General features: G+C 45.7%; 1 protein-coding gene across 14 annotated transcripts in view; it reads left to right on the top strand.

The window, feature by feature from the left end:
- Nucleotides 1–19469, top strand: part of LOC102445074 (ataxin-2-like) — a 257980-nt gene that overhangs the window by 45643 nt on the left and 192868 nt on the right. The window lies entirely within an intron of this gene.

Raw genomic sequence — 19469 nt, 5'->3', positions numbered from 1 at the left:
CGGCTGTCGCTTCTCTGTCACTTTCAGAATGCAGAGTGGCAATGTGGGGGGCGGGTTGTCCTGAGACCCTGCAGGGGACCAGAGACTGAGCCAGCGTCTTTGCACTCCGGCTCCTCTCTGTCCCTTTGAGTGCAAAGTGGGAACCGGGGAATTGGGGGGCTTGTGCTGAGACCTGGAAGTGAGCCTTTCCCTAACAACTAGTTGAGTAGTCAATGGAAATTCCATCGACTACTCAACTAGCAAATCAATTGCTACTTAACATCCCTAGGAAGAACCCATCTCTCTATATAGGTAACTCACTTTTTTATCAAGTGCATACAGCTCTATAGTTCAGACTTTAATAAATACGAAAGAATCCAGTGGGTCCTTAATATTTCTAGCCATTGCTCTGTATGTAACAGCCTATAAAATTAACAACCCTTTCTGGCAATCAGCAGTGTTCTCTGTAAGGTGCCTGGCAGCATAGCCTCACAGGTGATTAATCAGCTCCGCCCAGTCAGTCAGCTTGGTGCATGGAGCTGCCCTCTCACTGGGCAGGGCTGATTAATCACCTGTGAAGCTGTGCTGCTGGGCAGCTCAGAGGGAACACTGGCTGGTTATCAATCACACAGAGTTTTTGTGTTTTCTTCTATTTCTACTGCACAGCCTCCAAGACTCTAATTATTTTTTGGCGTCTGAGGTGTTCACAGGTCAGGCAGCTCTGCTTCCTTTGAATGTTTTTTCTATGTTTATGGCAAATGTCTAAGGTCTCCCTTTGTTTTCTTAAGCTTCAGGGGGTAGCCGAGTTAGTCTGTACAGGATAAACTTAAAAAACAACAGATAGTCTGGTAGCACTTTAGAGACTAATCTGGACATCCAACACTCCGGTCATCTGAAGAAGTGGTTTGTGCCCACGAAAGCTCATGATACCATCTACGTGTTTTGTTTTCTTAATAAGTCCCCTCTTTGCTGTACTATGAAAGAAGAAAGGAAATTTATTCATTTTTGTGCCCTGAAACAAAATCATACGTGTACAACCTGCAGAGCTTTTATGTGGGCAGGCCTCAATATGTACCACTGGTAGGTTGTGCCACAACATCCTGGGATTTATTGCGGAAGAGACCATCCAGACATGAGATTTCTACATATCTGTGATGTATGAGAGATTTAACAGGAGAGTCTGATTTAATGCCCTCTAACCTACCATATTAATCCTAAAATTAGAGGCTTGCTGATTCTGGGCTTTTGAAAGACCCTACCTTCTTAGGGGAAGGTGCACAGTCAAAGCACAAGGGGCAGTGAAGTACATCGCTTTACTCTGAACTGGAAAAACTTGGACTTAAGTGGCTTTAGGATAAATGAGAGTTGGGCCCTGGTGCCCTGTACAGACTTAGAAACACTTCTGCCCTGTCTCCCCGACTCCCAACCCGGGGTTGACCTGGTGCCCTGAACAGACTTGGAAAAAATTCTGCCCTGGCCCCTGAGGTTGACCAGGTGGCCACCAAGTAAAGCAGACACCAGGTAAACCTCCCATTGATTCCTATGGGTTGACCTGCTGTCACGCAAGGAAATCCAGATCTTTGCAGCAAACAGAGTGGTGTAGATTCTGTTACTTCTCTCCCTCTCTATCCTCTTCCAGGTAACTTTTATTGATGGAAAGTATTCTAGGAGGGGCAGCTGCCTCAGACTAAAAGTTCACCTGCTACATGTGGTTATTGGATAGAATCTCTTTGGGTACGTCTAGACTACAGGCTTTTGTCGACAGAAGTTTTGTCGACAGATACTGTTGACAAAGCTTCTGTCGACAAAGAGCGTCTAGAGTACATTCAGTTCTGTTGACAAAGCAAGCTGCTTTGTCGACAAAGCAAGCTGCTTTGTCGACAAAGCAAGCTGCTTTGTCGACAAAACCTTGTAGTCTAGACACAACCCTAGATGCAATAACACCTTCTGTTGACAAAACTCTGTCGACAAAAGGCGTTATGCCTCGTAAAATGAGGTTTACCAGCATCGACAAAACTGCTGAGTTCTGTCGACGTTATGTCGACAGAACTCAGTGGTAGTGTAGACGCAGGTATAGTTTTGTCGACAAAAGTCCACTTTTGTCAACAAAACTCTGTAGTCTAGACACACCCTTTGAGTATGTTTACACTAGCCACCCTAGTTCGAACTAGGGTGGCTAATGTAGTCATTCGAACTTGCAAATGAAGCCCGGGATTAAAATATCCCGGGCTTTATTTGCATGTTCCCTTGTGCTGCCATTTTTAAATGCCCAGTAGTTCGAACTCCGTGCCCGCGGCTACATGCTAGGGCTAGGTAGTTCAAACTAAAGCCCCTAATTCGGACTACCGTTACTCCTCATTGCAGGAGGAGTAACGGTAGTTCGAATTAGGAGCTTTAATTCGAACTACCTAGCCCGTGCCGCGCGTAGCCACGGGCAGGGAGTTCGAACTACCGGGCATTTAAAAATGGCGGCGCCCGTGAGCATGCAAATAAAGCCCGGGATATTTTAATCCTGGGCTTCATTTGCAAGTTCGAATGACTACATTAGCCACCCTAGTTCGAACTAGGGTGGCAGTGTAGACATACCCTTAGAGAATAAGAAACATTGGAAATACTAGATTCAACTACTTGAAGATCCAAGTTTACCTGTGAGAACTTGGATGAACCTATAGAGATTTTGAGCAGGGTAGGTCAGAGATAGCTGCAGTGCATGATGACGCATATTGGAATATTCATATTCTCTCTGGTGTCTCGAGGAATAGTACCAAGATGGTATTTGTCAGAGTAAGAACATACGAACGGCCATACTGGGTCAGACCAAAGGTCCATCTAGCCCAGTATCCTGCCTTCCAACAGTGGCCAATACCAGATGCCCCAGAGGGAGGGAACACAACAGGTGATCATCATGTGATCCCTCTACTGTCACCCATTTCCAGACAAAAAGTAAGAGAACCTTCTGATCAATTGCAGATTTAAAAGAAATAGGAAACTCCTTTGAGCAATAAGTAGACTCTCAGGTAGTAAAATATACTTATGGATATGCAGGAATTGTGAACCATCTGTTTAAGAAGAACATCTTTTGTGATTTGTAGGGTCAGACAGACAGTTACAGTTCAGTGAAAGCTAAACATTAGTCTTTATAAGTTTCTTGGTGGAGCTATGCTCCCCTTCAGTATTTGTACTGGAAATGGATATGTTGTAGTACCTCATTAATTTTGGTAACACTCTGTGGCTATGTCTACAGTACACACTTTGCCAGAAGAGGCAATGCAAATGAAGCGTGGATTAGCATTTTCTCGTGCTTCATTTGCATAATCTCTTCCGATCTGTTTTTGCACAAGGGGTTTTTGCGCAAAAACAAGCAGTGTGGACGTTTCCTTTTTTGCGCAAAAACCCCTTTTTGCATGAGATCCTTATGCCTCCCCTGAGTGAGTCTCAGCAGGGTGAGTCTCTTCCAGCATTTCATGCAGTCCTAAAAGCTGTCTTGATTTTAAAATGCCTTTTCTCATGTGGTTTAAATTGGGACAAGGCTTGGATGTGGGTGACTGGCTTCCCTTTTAAGAGAAGGTAATTTAAGATGGTGGGTCCTGGTGGTTCAGCCACAGGATTCTGCAGTGTTTTTGTTTGTTTGTTTGTTTGTTTGTTTATTTAAATATTTTTACCACGCCTTTCTATTTAAAATATTCAAGGCGGCTTACCAAAAAACCCAATACAAATATATATAAAATTTAAAATATCAGACCCCAGAGGGACATAACCGGCTAAAAACATATAGAGAGGAGGAACACACACACACAAACTCAAACATTAATAAAAGCACGAATAAAAAGGGTGGCTTTAGCCTGATGCCGAAACAACGCTAGCGTTGGCGCCATGCGACTATCCCGAGGAAGAGAATTCCACAGTCTAGGAGCAAAAGCTGAGAATGCCCTGTTCCGCGTAGATGTTAATCTTCTCTCCACAAATGGGGGAACACGAAGCAAAGCCTCCCCAGCTGACCTCAATCCCCGGGCAGGTTCATATGGGAGAAGATGGTCCTTCAGATACCCCGGACCCAACTCATTTAAGGCTTTATAGGTCATAACTAAAACCTTGAATTGTGCCCGGAAACATACCGGAAGCCAGTGCAGCTGCCGAAGCACTGGCATAATGTGCTCCGTATAACGAGTGTTAGTTAAAACTCGAGCAGCCGCATTCTGGACCAGTTGAAGTTTCCGAAGGTTCTTTAGAGGCAGCCCCACATAAAGTACATTACAGTAATCTAGTCAGGATGTAACAAGAGCATGGATCACTGTGGCCAAGTCATGCTTGTTCAGTAAGGGTCGCAGCTGGCGGATCAAACGAAGTTGCCCAAAGGCACTCCTGGCCACCGAAGACAGTGCTGTAAATCCGAGCTAGTAGCAACAGTCTGAAAAGCAAAGGGGAAAAGCAGTCTGAAAAGCTTTTGGGGGATTGTAATGTTGGGTGTGGCATCCTTCCAGACCAACTGTGTCAGTAGGGGAATGGCAGTAGGCATAACGTGAACAAAGGAAAGAAATGTAACTGTGCGATGGTGGTAGCTTGTTTTAATGCTTTCAACTCAGTAGTAAGCAGGGACGATACAAATCAGAATTGTTGCTCTTAAAAACATTTAACCACAATTTACTTCAAGCAAAAGTAAACTTGTTTTCAGTTTAAGAAGTAATTTGAACATCATTGGACTATAAAAAGCACAGTGGTTTATAAAATTTGAACCTTCCAATCATGATTATTGGGCAATAAATAAAACATGCCTCTCATACCTTAGACTCTACTTACTCATGAAAACAAGAGCAAATGAAAAATTTCAGGATTATCTCCCTAGTCACACTCTAGCTCTGACAAATTTGTCTTTAACTTGTTCAAGAGCATATTAATCTGAAGCTTTTCAGAACATGTATATATCTCTTATCTTTGCTGCTGAACTGTAAGTGATGTGGTGAAGTCGAGTACTTGCTCACTCCCCCCCGCTGCCTCTGTATGAGAGGCAGCAAGGCGGGGGAACAGCGGGGGGTAGGGGGAGGCTGCTGCGAAGCAGCCTCTGCCTATGGCAGGCCAAGGCTCTCCAGCAGGAAGCTGCCCTGTCCCCCCCGGATGGGCTGCTGCCGGAGCAGCCTCTGCCCACAGCCAGCCCGGGCCGCTGTGAACAGGGGCTGCTGGACCCGGCACAAGCTGGGACCAAGCAGTCCTGGCTTGCGCTGGTCTGGGACCGCTGCAGCTCTGCAGTTTAAATGTAGTAGGAGCTGGGCTGCCTGCACACCCGGCTCCTACTGCATTTAAACTGCAGAACCACAGTGGGGGTAGCTCCTGGACTGGCACGAGCCGGAACAGAGCACCTTCCCTTATCGACTACACGATTAGTCAATTACCTGCCTCTTAACATCCTTAATTGGAAACAGGAATGAAAAGCATTTGAATACTAAACACTGGCATTCTGATGAGGATTCCATTTCCTCATCAGGTCAGAGAGGCAGCATGGGACGAGCCAGGAACTGTTGCATCTCCATCTGTTAATAGCTTTATGTGCCTGAGTCCACTCATAATTTTATCTCCGTCTCAGTCTTACCAGGTATAAAATGAGACTGATTGAGGACTTGGCAATCTCTTAAAGTGTCATAGGAATAATTCATGGAGTGCCATATACAATAGATCATAGAATACTAGGACTGGAAGGGACCTCGAGAGGTCATCGAGTCCAGTCCCCTGCCCTCATGGCAGGACCCAGTACTGTCCAGACCATCTCTGATAGACATTTATCTAACCTACTCTTAAATATCTCCAGAGATGGAGATTCCACAACCTCCCTGGGCAATTTATTCCAATGTTTGACCACCCTGACAGTTAGGAACTTTTTCCTAATGTCCAACCTAAACCTCCCTTGCTGCAGTTTAAGCCCATTGCTTCTTGTTCTATCCCCAGAGGCCAAGATGAACAAGTTTTCTCCCTCCTCCTTATGACACCCTTTTAGATACCTGAAAACTGCTATCATGTCCCCCCTTAGTCTTCTCTTCTCTAAACTAAACAAACCCAATTCTTTCAGCCTTCCTTCATAGGTCATGTTCTCTAGACCTTTCATCATTCTTGTTGCTCTTCTCTGGACCCTCTCCAATTTCTCCACATCTTTCTTGAAATGCGGTGCCCAGAACTGGACACAATACTCCAACTGAGGCCTAACCAGCGCAGAGTAGAGCTGAAGAATGACTTCTCGTGTCTTGCTCACAACACACCTGTTAATGCATCCCAGAATCATGTTGGCTTATTTTGCAACAGCATCACACTGCTGACACACATTCAGCTTGTGGTCCAATATAACCCCTAGATCTCTTTCTGCCGTACTCCTTCCCAGACAGTCGCTTCCCATTCTGTATGTGTGAAACTGATTGTTCCTTCCGAAGTGGAGCACTTTGCATTTGTCTTTATTAAACTTCATCCTGTTTACCTCAGACCATTTTTCCAATTTGTCCAGGTCATTTTGAATTATGACCCTATCCTCCAGATTAGTCGCAACCCCTCCCAGCTTGGTATCATCTGCAAACTTAATAAGCATACTTTCTATGCCAATATCTAAATTGTTGATGAAGATATTGAAGAGAGCCGGTCCCAAAACGGACCCCTGCGGAACCCCACTTGTTATACCTTTCCAGCAGGATTGTGAACCATTAATAACTACTCTCAGTACGGTTATCCAGCCAGTTATGCACCCACCTTATAGTAGCCCCATCTAAGTTGTATTTGCCTAGTTTATTGATAAGAATATCATGTGAGACTGTATCAAACGCCTTACTAAAGTCTAGGTATACCACATCCACCGCTTCTCCCTTATCCACAAGACTCATTATCCTATCAAAGAAAGCTATCAGATTGGTTTGACATGATTTGTTCTTTACAAATCCATGCTGTCTGTTCCCTATCATCTTACCGCCTTCCAAGTGTTTACAGATGATTTCCTTAATTTACTGTAAAAAGATGCTAAGCTTGATTCACAATTCTGCCTTTGATCATGCTGTAGATTGACATTTGTAGCAGTGCTCCTTGTATTTGAGTGTCTTCCATGTAAACCACTCATCAAAAAAAAGAGCAAAAAAAAGAGCACTATTTTGTTTTAGGAACTGTTACGGAATTCTTTGTTTTTCTCTAGTTTTCCAGAATGTTCAGGTGCTTGTTAACTTTGCTAACTCACTATAGTACGTGTTTGCTTTACCTCCCCCCCCCCCCCACCCCATTTATCTCAGTGTCCTCGGTACATACTTAGCTTTTACATTACTGCTTCATGTTCTGCATGTGGCTGTCTAAATTAACCTAGGATGTCAAAGATCTCAAGTCATCTTGAGTGAAATAAGGAGACATGGCATGTTACTGGGATTCCTCTGTAAGGAGTCATATTAGCATCAATTGACCATTCTCTCTGAAAAAAATGACGTGAGGGAATATACTCTTGATACATTATGGCTACGTCTACACTGCAGGCTTCTTGCGCAAGAACTTTTTGCGGAAGAGATCTTCCGCAAAAAGTTCTTGCGCAAGAGCGCGTCCACACTGCCATGTGCTTTTGCGCAAGAGAGCGTCCACACTACCATGGACGCTCTTGCGCAAGAAAGCTCTGATGGCCATTCACAGAATGGCCATCAGAGCACCTGTGCTTTTTCCCATAGGGGTTTCTTGTGCAAGAAACCCCTGTTGTCCGTCCACACGCGCCTTTTTGTGCAAGAGCTCTTGCGCAAAAAAGCTTATTCCTCATAGAAAGAGGAATAACTCTTGTGCAAAAAGCCCTGACTTCTGACGATCTAGTGTACTTTTTCTTGTGCAAGAACACGCTTGTAGTGTGGACGCTCCGTGAGTTTTTGCGCAAAACCAGCCATTTTTGGGCAAAAACTCTGCAGTGTAGACGTAGCCTAAAAGTTTGTTCGGAGACTGCACATGAGATTGAGGTTGTGACTAGAAGTCATTTTTTTCAGTATATGTTTGCCTTAAGGATAACTCTATTTTTTGCATTTGAGATCTGATGGTTCAGTTTGTGGAGCCGTGCTCTGTAACTTGATGAAAATATGTCCAATGTGAGGCACAGGTGAAAACAATAGTGCCTCTGCATGCTTCATAATAGTACTCAATTCTGATATTAATCATCTTGATAAGGACGACACTACGCAATAGGGATGTGAAAGTTTGTGTACACAGTTAACTGATGAGCCTCCGATCCGGAGCATTCTACACAGCAGCCCTCACCAGCAGCTATGTCTGAAGAGGCAGCCCCGTCTGCCACGACTGCTTGAGACTCCCCTAGATCCTCCCAGGAAAAGGTCTCACCTGGCGGGCAAAAGTGACTCCCCCTCAAAGAAACAGGGGGTCAATACCTAAAATACCCACTGCAGTGACCCACTCAAGGGTCCAGGACAGGGATGTACCGGGACCATCATCAGATCATGGCTCCCGAGGGTCCAAGCACCTTACAAAGGTGACTGACAGGGCGCTTGACAAGCCCAAATCAAAGTTAGCACCGACAGGACCGTCCGCCTCTGATTCAGCACCCAAAAAGGCCAAGTCAAAGATGCACCACAGAGGGTACGTCTAGACTGCAGACCTTTTCCGTGATACTGGAGGTATCCTGGAAAAGCTCTGCCGCATCAAAGGAACGCGTCCAGAAAATGTCAGAAAAGGGACACGTTTTGTTGGCATCCCTGTAAACCTCATTTTACAAGGAAGAAGGGATGCTCTGAAAGAGGGGTTTTTGCCATAATTTGGCCCTGTGTAAATGGGCCAAATTTCAGAAAAGCCTCTTTCGGAAGTAAATCTTTTTCGAATTTATCTTTGTTGTCTAGACTTAGCCAGAGATGCTCCATTGGCACTGAAGCATACCAAAGTGCCCACCGCACCGTTGGTACCTGTGCCGAAGGCACAAAAGAAGCATGCTGTGTACTCGGCACCACAGGTAGCTGCAGTACCGCCATCTTCGGCTCCGTCTGTGCCATCGACACCAGCTCCACCTTCGCTAACGGCAGTGGAAGAGCTTAGCATGACATCGGTACCGACCACCCCGTTGTTCGGCACCGACGGTACACCTGCCTCTAGCAGGTATACCTTATCCACCCTGGTGCACTCGGCACTGCCTCTGTCAAGCGACGAGGCCAAGGAACCTATTATTGGAGCTCATACACCGAGGCGCTCTTCACCTAAGCAACTACAGCTGCAACATCACTATCAGATGCAGCCACCAGTGTCTCAGTGGTAGATACCCCAGTGGGTTCCGCCTCCAGTCTCTATGCCACCTAATTGGCCATATTGGGATCCTTGGGCTCCATATAGGAACCAACAGCCTCAAATCCTGCAGCCTCAATCAACCATGGTTGCACCATCAAACACAGGCTCCATGCCATCATTGGACACTTCCCTTTATCAAGAGGAGGATGAGCCTCCTTCGACTAACGATGAGTCCAGTTGCTTCGCATCCACCCACGCACATATCGTCATCTTCTCCTGACAATACTCTGATGCCTCTCCTTCCTACAGTGGGAGATGAGTTAAACTGTCAGGGTGGTTAAACACTGGAATAAGTTGCCTAGGAAGGTTGTGGAATCTCCATCTCTGGAGATATTTAAGAGCAGGTTAGATAAACATCTATCAGGGATGGTCTAGACGGTGCTTGGTCCTGTTGTGAGGGCAGGGGACTGGATTCGATGACCTCTCGAGGTCCCTTCCAGTTCTAGTGTTCTATGATTCTATGACTTCTTAAATCCTTTCAAGAACTATACAGAAGGGTAGCGGATGTCCTCAAAGTTTCATTAGTTAGCCTCCCTGAGGCTCAACATAAGCTAACCAAAATCTTACATGCCTCCCTGGCAGTTAAGTTGGGTCCGTATGGACCCGGCTAAAGCACTTTGGCAGACCCCAGCCATAATACTGCCTGTTTGCAAGAGGTCAGACCGCAAGTACTATGTTGCACCTCAAGGCGCTGATTTCTTATTCTCCCATCCGACCCCAAATTCTATAGAGGTGGATGCGGTGAACCAAATGGGCAAAACAGGCTGCGATTAGAACCACCCCTTATGAAAAAGAATGGAAACGCCTTGATCTTATGGGGAGGAAGGCATACTCCTCTGCTTCCTTGCAGTTACGCATCTCTAACTATACAGCCGTGCTGGCCAAGTACACACACCACATTTTTGAACAGATGACACGTTTTACTGAAGTGCTACCTGAGGCCAGAAGAGACCCATTCAGGGCCAACATTAATGAGGGCGCCCTGGTAGCATGCCGCACTTGACTCGTCTGACACCGCTTCCAGGTCTATGGCAACCGCAGTGGTGATGAGGAGGTCGTCTTGGCTACACCTCTTCGGCTTCCCACGCGAGGTCCAGGCCACAGTTGAAGATGTCCCTTTCCAGGGATCTAAACTTTTCGCGGACATGACTGATGCCTCCCTTTACTCTCTGAAGGACTCCTGTGCTACCTTGAAGACACCTGGTATTCATGTTCCTGCAGTAAAGCGTAAACAGGGCAGAAGTTTTACTCAAAGGTACAGACCAACACCTTTCAGGTTTGAAATCTAGAAGCCTCTGTTAATTGGCTGAGCCTCAGTCAGGGGGAGGGGCTACCAGAGCTATATAAGCCTGTGACTCAGCGACCAGGGAGCTTGCGACCAGGAACAGCTGTTTGGAGAGGGAGTTTAGAGGGGGAGGCTAGAGGGCACTAGTGACTTCTGACCTTCTTTAAAACATAACTCTTAGAATAATCTATATTCCAGAGGTTTAAAAAGAATCCCAGTTTATACTTAAACGTATTCATTAGAAAAATGGAGACAGAAGCCCAGCAGCAGAGTGGGGGCTATCCTGTTTATTGCGTCGAGTGTAACATGCATGATTACCTGCCCTGTAGGCGGGTGGCGTATGTGTGCACCCGTTGCAAGGAGCTCCTGACCCTCAGAGACCGAGTTCGGGCTTTGGAGGCCAGGGTGGCTGAACTGGAGGAGCTAAGGGAGGTAGAGAGCTATGTTGATGGGACTTTCCAGGATGCTGTAGTACTGTCCCACCTCCAGTCTGAGAGCCCCAGTGCTCTTAAGGAGGATGAAAGTCTCAAGGGAACAGAGTATTCAATGGGAGCAGAGGGAAACCATCCCGTAGTTGGGACCCTCCTCCCAGAGGATGTTGCGGTATCCTCTCGCATTGAGGATACCTCTGAGGGGGCGGGAATGCCAGTTAGGAAGAGGTAGGTGTTAGTAGTGGGTGAGTCGATCGTTAGAAACCTAGGTAGTTGGGTTTGTGATGACCGGGAGAACCGTATGGTCACTTGCCTGCCTGGTGTGAAGGTTGCGGATCTCTCGAGGCATCTAGATAGACTTATGTGTAGTGCTGGGGAGGAGCCGGTGGTCGTGGTACATGTAGGTACCAATGACGTAGGGAAGGGTAGGCGAGATGTCCTGGAGGCCAAATTTAGGCTGCTAGGAAAGAGACTGAAATCCAGGACCTCTATGGTGGCGTTCTCGGAAATGCTTCCAGTTCCACGCGCAGGGCCAGGTAGGCAGGCAGAGCTTCAGAGTCTCAATGCGTGGATGAGACGATGGTGTAGGGAAGAGGGGTTTAGATTTATTAGGAACTGGGGACACTTTTGGGAGAGGGGGAGCCTATACAGGAAGGATGGGCTCCACCTAAACCAGGGTGGAACCAGACTGCTGGCACTAAACATTAAAAAGGCCGTAGAGCAGTTTTTAAACTAAGAGATGGGGGAAAGCTGATTGGTGCGGAGATGCACGTAAATTGGAGGGAGACTTCTTTTAGAGGAGAATCCATTGATAGAGATTCTCTAAGCTGTAGTCAGAAAGAGAGGAGGGGAGAGGGCAAACAAGGGGCCAGAGCAGACAAACAACCGCATACAAAGGAATCCAATGCATCAGGGAAGGGCAGACAAATAAGCAGTGGCAAATTTTTAAAGTGCTTGTACACAAATGCTAGGAGTCTGACTAATAAGATGGGTGAACTAGAGTACCTCGTATTAAAGGAGGAGATTGACATAATAGGCATCACTGAAACCTGGTGGAATGAAGAAAATCTGTGGGACACAATCATACTGGGATATAAAATATATAGAAAGGATAGAACAGGCCGTGTGGGTGGCGGAGTGGCACTGTATGTGAAAGATAATGTAGAATCAAATGAAATAAAAATATTAAGTGAATCAACATGTTCAATAGAATCGCTATGGATAGTAATTCCATGCTCCAATAATAAGAAATTAGCAGTAGGGATATATTACCGACCACCTGACCAGGACAGCGATACTGACATTGAAATGCTGAGGGAGATTAGAGAGGCTACCAAAATAAAGAACGCTATAATAATGGGGGATTTAATTACCCCCATATTGACTGGATACATGTCACCTCAGGAAGAGAAGCGGAGACAAAATTTCTCAATGGCTTAAATGACTGCTTCTTGGAGCAGCTGGTGCAGGAACCCACAAGGGGAGAGGCAATTCTCGATTTAGTCCTGAGTGGAGCGTAGGATCAGGTCCAGGAGATAACCGTTACAGGACCGCTTGGGAATAGTGACCATAATACAATAACATTCAACATTCCTGTGGTGGGAAGAACACCTCAGCAGTCCAGCACCCTGGCATTTAATTTCAAAAAGGGGAATTACACAAAAATGAGGAGGTTAGTTAAACAGAAATTAAAAGGCACAGTGACTAGAGCCAAATCCCTGAAAGCTGCATGGAAACTTTTTAAAGACACCATAATAAGAGGCCCAACTTAAATGTGTACCCCAAATTAAAAAACTTATCAAGAGACCTAAAAAAGAGTCACCGTGGCTTAACCACCATGTAAAAGAAGCAGTGAGGGACAAAAAGGTATCTTTTAAGAAGTGGAAGTCCAATCCTAGTGAGATAAATAGAAAGGAACATAAACACTGTCAAATCAAGTGTAAAAATGTAATAAGAAAAGCAAAAAAAGATTTTTGAGGAACAGCTAGCCAAAAACTCAAAAAGAAATAACAAAATGTTTTTAAGTACATTGGAAGCAGGAAGCCTGCTAAAAAAGCTGTGGGTCCCCTAGATGATCGAGCTATAAAAGGAGCAATCAAGGACGATAAAGCCATTGTGGAGAAACGAAATGATTTCTTTGCTTCAGTCTTTCACGGCTGAGGACGTTGGGGAGATTCCCAAATCTGCACCGTCCTTTGTGGATGATGAATCTGAGGAACTTTCCCGGATTGAAGTGTCATTGGAGGAGGTTTTGGAACAAATAGAAAAACTTAATGTCAACAAATCTCCGGGACCGGATGGCATTCATCCAAGGGTTCTAAAAGAACTCAAATGGGAAATTGCTTAACTATTATCTGTGGTTTGTAACCTATCCTTTAAATCGGCTTCCGTACCTAATGACTGGAAGATAGCCAACGTGACGTCAATATTTAAAAAGGGCTCTAGAGGCGATCCTGGCAATTACAGACCGGTAAGTCTAACTTCAGTACCGGGCAAATTAGTAGAAACAATAGTAAAGAATAAAATTGTGAAGCATGTAGAAGAACATAATTTGTTGGACAAAAGTCAACATGGTTTCTGTAAAGGGAAATCCTGTCTTACTAATCTGTTACAGTTCTTTGAAGGGGTTAACAAACATGCGGACAAGGGGGATCCAGTAGATATAGTATACTTGGATTTTCAGAAAGCCTTTGACAAGATCCCTCACCAAAGGCTGTTGTGTAAATTACATGTTCATGGGATAAGAGGGAAGGTCCTTTCTTGGATTGAGAACTGGTTAAAAGACAGGAAACAAAGGGTAGGAATAAATGGTAAATTTTCAGATTGGAGAGGGGTAACTAGTGGTGTACCCCAAGGGTCAGTCCTGGGACCAATCCTTTTCAACTTATTCATAAATGATCTGGAGAAAGGGGTAAGCAGTGAGGTGGTAAAGTTTGCAGATGATACAAAACTGTTTAGGATAGTCAAGACAGAAGCAGACTGTGAGGGACTCCAAGAAGATCTCACCAAACTGAGTGATTGGGCAAGAAAATGGCAAATGAAATTTAATGTGGATAAGTGTAAAGTAATGCACATCGGGAAAAATAACCCCAACTATACGTACAGTATGATGGGGGGCTAATTTGGCTACGACAAATCAGGAAAGAGATCTTGAAGTTATCGTGGACAGTTCTCTGAGAACTTCCACACAGTGTGCAGCGGTGGTCAAAAAGGCATATAGGATGCTAGGAATTATTAGGAAAGGGATAGAAAATAAGACCCAGAATATCTTACTGCCCGTGTATAAAACTATGGTATGCCCACATCTTGAATACTGTATACAGATGTGGTCTCCTCACCTCAAAAAAGATATTTTGGCCTTGGAAAGGGTTCAGAAAAGGGCAACTAAAATGATTAGGGGTTTGGAACGGGTCCCATATGAGGAGAGGTTAAAGCAACTGGGACTTTTCAGTTTAGAAAAGAGGAGACTGAGGGGGGATATGATAGAGGTATATAAAATCATGAGTGGTGTGGAGAGGGCTGGTAAAGAAAAGTTATGTATTAGTTCCCTAAATAGAAGAACTAGAGGACACCAAATGAAATTAATGGGTAGTAGGTTTAAAACTAATAAAAAGAAAGTTCTTCTTCACACAGCGTGTAGTCAACCTGTGGAACTCCTTGCCAGAGGAGGCTGTGAAGGCTAGGACTATAATAGAGTTTAAAGAGAAGCTAGATAATTTCATCGAGGTTAGGTCCATAAAAGGCTATTAGCCAGGGGATAAAATGGTGTCCTTGGCCTCTGTCAGAGGCTGGAGAGGGATGGCAGGAGACAAATCGCTTGATCATTGTCTTCGGTCCACCCTCTCTGGGGCACCTGGTGCTGGCCGCTGTCGGCAGACAAGATACTGGGCTAGATGGACCTTTGGTCTGACCCAGTACGGCCGTGCTTATGTTCAGCCAAGCTCAGAGGCAGTTTGATAACAGAAGGCGGTGCCAGATGAGGAGGAGACAAGGCTATGATCAACCCTCCACCTCCCAACCACCTACCTCAAGACAAGCCTTTTGAAGCTTATGTCGAGAGTCCAGCAACACCACCTTGCTCAAGGCAACCTCACCCTTTTTCCTTTATTCTGGCAACATCTATCACCCTTCTATCACCAATGGTCCGCCATCACAGCCGACGGGTCTTGGACCATTGTAAAGAATGGGTACTGTATCCCTTTTTCCTCTACTCCTCCACCCCACCCACCTTTCCCGTCCCTTTTCAGGGGCCCATCTCACGAGACCATCCTTCTACAGGAGGGCGAACACCTACTCCATCTCAGTGCAGTGGAACAGGTACCGCGACGATACGAAGGAAAAGGATTCTACTCCCACTACTTCCTTACAGGAAAGAAGTCAGGGGGTGGAGACCTATTCTCGACATCAGGAGACACAACAAACATATGCGACCACAATGATTCAAAATGGTCACCCTATCCACAATTATTCCCGCCTTGACCAAAGACAATTGGTTATCGACTGTTGACCTTCAGGATGCGTATTTTCACGTGTCCATTCACCCCTCACATTGCAAATACTTCAGATTTACAGTCCCTGGAGCACACTTCCAGTATACAGTCCTTCCGTTTGGACTTTCCACAGCCCCAAGAGTATTCTCAAAGGTGTTAGCGGTTGTTGGTGCTCACCTACGCAGGCAAGGAGTCTCCATGTTCCCATATTTGGACGACTGCCTGATGAGAGAGCACAAGCTTAGATGCACAGAAAGCAGTGTGTCTCACCAGATCTGTTTCACACTCTAGGATTACAGATAAACTTCTCCAAATGCAAACTGCAACCAACACAATAGCACGAACAACAAATGGTATGGTAGCACTTTATAGACTAACAAAACCATCTACATGTTTTGTTAGTCTATAAAGTGCTACCAGACCATTTGTTGTTTTTTCTGTATGGACTAACTCAGCTACCCCCTGAAGCTTACAAACGATAGAGTTAATTGGAGCCTACTTGACTGTGTGAGGGCCATAGCTTCCTTACCCCAGCACCAGGTTGCACACTATCAAGAACCTGATAATGGTCCTCCAGAACACCCCAAATACGAAGGTGAGAACTTGTCTACAACTACTGGGACGCATGGCTGCAGCCACCTCAGTGGTGTTGCATGCCAGGCTGCATATGCGAACAATGCAACACTGGCTCAGGATGGTATACAACCCACAGTACGATGCCATCACCAAACTGGTGTCTCTTCCAACCAGAATCAAACGTTCCCTACACTGGTGGATGATAGACCAAAGAAACGTGTGTGCTGGGGTAACTTTTTGCAAAAGTATCCGTGACCATCATGATGGATACATCTCTCCTCAGGTGGGGGAAGCTCACTTAGGTCTGCTCACGACTCAAGGTCAGTGGTCATGTCAGGAATTCAGCCTGCACATAAATGTTCTAGATCTCAGAGCGGTATTCTATGCATTCCAACACTTCCTACATTGAATACAAAGGTGTACAGTTCAGATTTTTACAGAGAACCAGGCAACAACATTTTACATCAACGGATGGGAGGGCGGTGCCAGATCCTACCTGTTATGCAGGGAAGCCGTCCGCCTCTGGACATGGTGCATAGCACACGGCATATACCTACAAGCCTCATATCTCCCAGGCAAAGACAATCTCACTGCTGACAGCCTCAGCAGAAACTTCAAATCCAGCCACAAATGGGAAATAGACCCATCGATCGTACATCAGCTGTTTACTCAATGGGGGTTCCCCGAGGTGGACCTGTTGGCAACCAATGCCAACAAGAAGTGTCCACGGTACTGTTCATGTGTGGGCATTGGCAAGCATTCCCTGGGGCACGCGTTTGCAGTACGGTGGAACACAATGCTTTTATATGCTTATCCTCCCATCCCCTTCATCCACTGAGTGGTCAACAAAATCAGAGTGGAAATACCCGCGGTAATCCTTATTGTCCCGGACTGGCCAAGACAGACTTGGTATACTTACCTGACTCAAATGTCCACGGAACGACCATGGCATCTCCCACTCCTTCCTCATCTCCTGACCCAGGAGCAGGGGAGCCTGCGCCATCCTAGCCTTCAGGCACTCCACCTCCATGCTTGGCTCCTCAGTGGCTCACCTCACTAGAAACAACATGTACAACAGATATTACTCAACAGTTACAGAACATCAAGAAAATCTTACCTTTATAAATGGCACAGGTTCTTATGATGGACAGAACAAAGGAAGTTGGAGCCCAACCATAGCTTCGCTGAATGTTATTTTGCAATATTTACTGGAACTGGAAGATTCAGGCCTGTCACTCAGCTCTCTTAAGGTCCATCTTGCAGCCGTAACAGCTCTTCTCCAACCTATCAATAGTAAATCGGTTTTTGCTCATCCAATGACTAAATGGTTCTTGAGGGGTATACAAAATACTTGCTGCTCACCTCACAGGCCCCTTACTCCTGCTTGGGACCTGAACCTGGTGTTACAGGCTCTCATGATGAAACCATTCGAGCCCTTGGCAACGTGCTCCATGCTCCACCTTTCCGTGAAGGTCGCCCTGCTGTCAGTGCTGGCATCTGCTAGGAGAGTTAGTGAGATCAGGGCTCTCATGGCAGACCCCCCAGTCACCATATTCCACAAAGATAAAGTCATTCTCCGTCCTCACCCAAAGTTCCTCCCAAAAGTTTCCACACATTTTCACTGTGACGAGCCCATAAACGTAACTGTATTATTCCCAAAATCTTATGCCAATGTGAGGGAAGCCATGCTACACACTCTCGACACCTGTCGGGTGATTGCTTTTTACCTGGACAGAACTAAACAACTTCGCAAAACAAATAGACTATTTGTGTCCACCACAGAGAGGTCTCTGGGCATGCTGATCTCCACCCAGAGGATATCTAGGTGGATAGTAGAATGCATCAGTTTAGCTTACACTAATAATGGACAGCCACCTCCCTTCCAGCTCAGAGCCCGCTCAACTAGAGCCACCTTGACATCCACGGCCTATATGCATAGTATCCCTTTCATGGACATTTGCAGAGTGGTCACGTGGTCCTCCACTCAAGCATTCGCAAGGCACTTACGCCCTGGACAGTCACCCCTCTAGGGGTACTCACTTTGGACACGCTGTCCTTAATACAGTGCACAATACTGCCTAACTGAAGCACCCGCCTCCTTCATGGGTACTGCTCTGTAGTCACCTAAGGTGGAGCACCCATAGGCACAACCATCTCAAAGAACCTCCGTTACTGCACAAGGTGAGTAACCCTCTCTTTTCAGCACCCTCACACTGGAGAACTGGTATATGAGGTTCAACAAGGACAAATGCAGAGTCCTGCACTTGGGGTGGAAGAATCCCAAGCAGTGTTACAGGCTGGGGACTGACTGGCTAAGTAGCAGTTCAGCAGAAAAGCACCTGGGGATTACAGTGGATGAGAAGCTGGATATGAGTCAACAGTGTGCGCTTGTAGCCAAGAAGGCTAATGGCATATTAGGGTGCATTAGGAGGAGCATTGCCGGCAGATCTAGAGAAGTGATTATTCCCCTTTATTCAGCATTGGTGAGACCGCATCTGGAGTATTGTGTCCAGTTCTGGGCCCCCCACTATAGAAAGGATGTGGACGCGTTGGAGAGGGTCCAGCGGAGGGCAACCAAAATGATTAGGGGGGCTGGAGCACATGACCTATGAGGAGCGACTGAGGGATTTGGGCTTACTTAGTCCACAGAAGAGAAGAGTGAGGGGGAGATTTGATAGAAGCCTTCAACTTCCTGAAGGGAGGTTCCAGAGAGGATGGAGAGAGGCTGTTCTCAGTAGTGACAGATGACAGAACAAGGAGCAATGGTCTCAAGTTACAGTGGGAGAGGTCTAGGTTGAATATTAGGAAAAACTATTTCCCTAGGAGGGTGGTGAAGCACTGGAATGGGTTCCCTAGGGAGGGGGTGGAATCTCCATCCCTAGAGCTTTTTAAGTCCTGGCTTGACAAAGCCCTGGCTGGGATGATTGAGTTGGGGTTGGTCTTGCTTTGGACAGGGGGCTGGGCTTGATGACCTCCTGAGGTCTCTGCCAGCCCTGGGATTCTATGATTGTATGATTAAGCTAATGGATAATTCCAAGCACTGCAGGGCTCTTTTATGCAGAGACTGTAAAGATGTGAACACTGGTATCAAGCAATCATTGAAATGGAAGAAACTGGGATTGAGTCAAAGAGGGGAGGTATAATTTAAGACCGTTTAGATATTCTGGGAATAGGGGTGAGTAAATCTGGATAGTATTTCTTGGTGTCTGTAATATGTAATAGTTGTATGCAACAGCATTTTTGTTTCAAGTAGTATGTTACAAACATCAGTTAATTTTTTCACTTAGAACAGTGATGTTGCTCTCTTAAAGCAATACTGTTTATGGTTAAAGGCCTAGTCCTAGTTAATGTTCTTTGATTTTTCTTAAATCAAAGGCAATGACAGTTGTTTCCTGGTGCCTATCTTTTAGTTTTTCAGTATTAGCTGGCACTTAG

Source organism: Pelodiscus sinensis, chromosome W (genome assembly GCF_052426305.1).
Source record: "Pelodiscus sinensis isolate ZL-2025 chromosome W, ASM5242630v1, whole genome shotgun sequence".
Classification (NCBI taxonomy): domain Eukaryota; kingdom Metazoa; phylum Chordata; order Testudines; family Trionychidae; genus Pelodiscus; species Pelodiscus sinensis.
Note: the sequence above shows the minus strand (reverse complement) of the source record. Positions and strands in the feature narration are given on the sequence as shown.